Source organism: Chrysochloris asiatica, unplaced genomic scaffold (assembly GCF_000296735.1).
Source record: "Chrysochloris asiatica unplaced genomic scaffold, ChrAsi1.0 scaffold00068, whole genome shotgun sequence".
NCBI lineage: Eukaryota > Metazoa > Chordata > Mammalia > Afrosoricida > Chrysochloridae > Chrysochloris > Chrysochloris asiatica.
In genome coordinates, this window is record NW_006408586.1 from 10468874 (window position 1) to 10472705 (window position 3832).

The 3832-nt window shown below is 39.3% G+C and overlaps 1 pseudogene; it reads left to right on the plus strand.

Moving 5' to 3' along the window:
- Positions 1 to 2829, plus strand: part of LOC102817004 — a 4483-nt pseudogene extending 1654 nt beyond the window's left edge.
- Positions 2830 to 3832: the final 1003 nt, after the last annotated feature.

The following is a 3832-nucleotide window of genomic DNA, read 5'->3' on the forward strand; positions in this document are numbered from 1 at the left end:
CTGTAGCTGTTCCAGGCTGGTCTCCTTGTCTTTTCTAGTGGGAATGTCCCATCTCAGAAGATTCTAGATGGGGCTCAGGATTCCATCCAAGGTCCTATACACTGCAAAGGCTCCACAAGGGGCCTACATCACTGGGCAAGTTGTAGAACCTCTTTTAGGTACTGTCAACCTTTTGGTTGTCAGTAGTGTTCTTACCAATCACACCATGAGGGTTTCGTTGTATACCTGGAATAAATCTACTTGTTTATAGTGTATCTTTAAAAAAAAAAAAAAAGAAAGAAAGAAATGTGTTGCTGGATTTAATTTATTAATATTTTGTTGAGAATTTTTGCATCTAAGTCCATGAGAAGGAGCCCTGGTGGTGAAGCGCTTTACCACTCAGTTTCTAATTGAAAGGTTTGTGGTTTAATCCACCAGCTGTCCCCTCAGAAAAAGATGTGGAAGTCTGCTTCTGAAAACATTATTGCCTTGAAAAAACCATGAGGCAGTTTTACTGAGTGCTATAAGGTCATTTTGTGGTGGAATCCAATTGATGGCAATAGAATAAAGACCCCAAACCCAGTCTCTGCTATTGGCCTGATTCAGGTTGTTGAGAGAGAGTACTTGACAGTGTCCACAGATCTTGTTCAGCAGAAAAACAGATAATGGCCATGGGGCTTCAGGGTTTAGGCTTCTTTTACTGTGCAGGTTGGCAGAACATCATGTGTGGCTGGGCACACCCCATTTTCTTCTTATTCATTTCCTCTCATTCCTTTCCCACAACACCCATTGCTCCAGCCTCAACTAGCACCTCCAGCAGCAAAAGCAATGACAGCATTGGAAACAAAACTAATCAGATTTAGCATTCTACATATATATTTATATATATGTACATGTATGTATGCGTGTTGCTGTTGTTGTTAGGTATCACACAATCAGTTTTGACTCATAGTAACCCTACAGAATGAATTCTATAGTAATACTCATCTATGCTAAAAAATTTGTAAGAGCTACATGGCTAGCCTATTGAAGAGATTGATATTTGTGCCCATTCCAAAGAGATGACCAGATAGAATGCAGAAATTGGATAATATAATTATATCACATGCAAGTAAAGTTTTACTGAAGATAATTTAAAAATTTTTGCAACAGTACATCAAAAGGGAACTGCCAAAAATTCAAGCTTGATTCAAAAGAAGACATGGAAGTTGGCATACCATTGCTAATGTTGGTTGAAACCAGATAATACCTGAAAAATATTTACTTGTGCTTTATTGTCTATGTAAAGGCTTTTCATTATGTGGATCTCATGACAAACTATGAATAGCATTGCAAAGAATAGGTATTCCAGAACATTTTATTCATGAGGCAATTGTACATAGAGCAACAAAACAAAGAGATACTGAATGGTTTACAGTCAAGACAGTTGTGCGCCAGGGATGTATTCCTTCAAAACACGTATTCCAATCTGTATGCTGAGCAAAATATCAGAGAACATGGATTATGTGATTAAGAATGTGGCATCAGGATTGGAGGAAGTGTCATTAAAAAAACCTGTGACATTTTAATTTTACTTGATCCACAACCTGTGATATGTTTGATATAAACTTGCTTGCTGGAAGTGAAAAACTCAGTATGTCTTGAACCTCAATGTAAAGAAAACAAAAATTTTCCCAACTGGACCAATTATTTACATCAGGATAATGGAGAAAAGATTGAAATTGCCAAAAATTTCATTTTGCTTGTACCCACTATCAACACTCATGGAAGCAGCAGTCAAGAAATCAAAGGACGCATTGCATTAAATAAATCTGCTGGACAAGACCTCTATAAAGTGTTCTAAAGTAAAGGTGTCAGCTCTTCCGCCACCATTTTAAATCTAGCTCCATACAACTCTCCGCTGCCGCTACTGCCACGACACGGTCTGCGAGCCAACACCCCCCTGTCAACCGCTCCGCCGCAAGGGAGGACATGAAGGAGTACAGCAACATAGAGGAATTCGCACAGGAATCCAAGATAAACACGAGCAAGAGTCAGCAGGATGATGGTAAAATGTTTATTGGAGGCTTGAGCTGGGATACAGGTAAGAAAGACCTTACTGAGTATTTGTCTCGATTTGGAGAGGTTGTAGACCGCACAATTAAAACAGATCCAGTCACTGAACGGTCAAGAGGATTTGGATTTGTGCTTTTCAAAGATGCTGCTAGTGTTGATAAGGTTTTGGAACTGAAAGAACACAAACTGGATGGCAAATTAATTGACCCCAAAAGAGTCAAAGCTTTAAAAGGGAAGGAGGCCCAAAAAGTTTTTTGTGGGTGGATTAAGTCCAGATACTTCTGAAGAACAAATTAAAGAATATTTTGGTGCATTTGGAGAGATTGAAAATATTGAACTTCCCATGGATACAAAAAAAAAAAGAAAGATGAGGATTTTGTTTTATCACATATACAGATGAAGAGCCAGTAAAGAAACTATTAGAAAGCAGATATCATCAAATTGGTTCTGGGAAGTGTGAAATCAAAGTTGCACATCCCAAAGAGGCAGCAACAGAAAGGAGGAAGAGGTGCTGCATCTGGTGGGGGAGGTGGTACTAGGGGTCGTGGACGAGGTCAGGGCCAAAACTGGAACCAAGGATTTAATAACTATTATGATCAAGGATATGGAAATTACAATAGTGCCTATGGTGGTGATCAAAACTCTAGTGGCTATGGCGGATATGACTATACTGGGTATAACTATGGGAACTATGGATATGGACAGGGATATGCAGACTACAGTGGCCAACAAAATACGTATGGCAAGGCATCTCGAGGGGGTGGCAATCACCAAAACAATTACCAGTCATACTAAGGAGGACATTGGAGAAAACAGGAGCACATGCTAAAGTAACCCATCTTGGCAGGACGACATTGAAGATTGGTCTGCTGTTGATCTAAGACAACTTTTTGTAAAAGACTTTATTAGTGTACAAGACACAATTGTGTCCAACTGTATATAGCCGCCACTTAGTTTTCTTTGTTTTTACTTTGTCCTTTGCTATCTGTGTTTTGACTCAATGTGGATTTGTGTTTACACAAGTTTTATTTGTATGATTTCATGTTAAACCTCAAATAAATGCTTCCTTATGTGGAAAAAAAAAAGTAAAGGTGTCAGTATGAGGACTAGGTGGGCCTGACCCAAACCACAATATTTTCTATAACCTCATATGAAAGAGAAAGTTGAACAGTGAATGAGGAAGATAATAGAAGAACTGATACATTTGAGTTGTGGTGTTGAAGAAGAATATTAAAAGCACCATGGACTGCCAAATGCTTCTTCAAAGCAGCATGGAAAGGCTTTGTCTCTCACACTTTGGACATATTATCATGAGATGCCAGGCCCATGCTTGGTAAAGTGGAAGGTCAGCAAACAAGAGGAATACCCCCAATGAGATGGATTGACATAATGGCAGTAGAAATGGACTCTAGCATAACCATGCTTATGTAGATGGCATAAGACCTGGCAGTGTTTCCTTCTATTGCATATAGGGTTACTATGAGTTGGAACTGACTTGATGGCACCTAACAGCAGCAATAATCTTCCCTAAGAACTGATTCCTCCTGATCTTATGTCCAAAGTAGGTGAAATGAAGTACCCCTTGCTTCTGGGGAGCATCCTGACTGCATCTCCTCCAAGACAGATTTGTTTATTTTTCTACCAGGCAATATATATTTCTAGCAGTCTATATATATATATGGAGCTTTGGTAGCATAATGATTACGAATCGGGCTGCGAACCCTAAGGCTAGCAGTTTGAAACTACCAGCCGCTCCATGGGAGAAAGATGAGGCTTTCTGCTCCCATAAAGATTTACA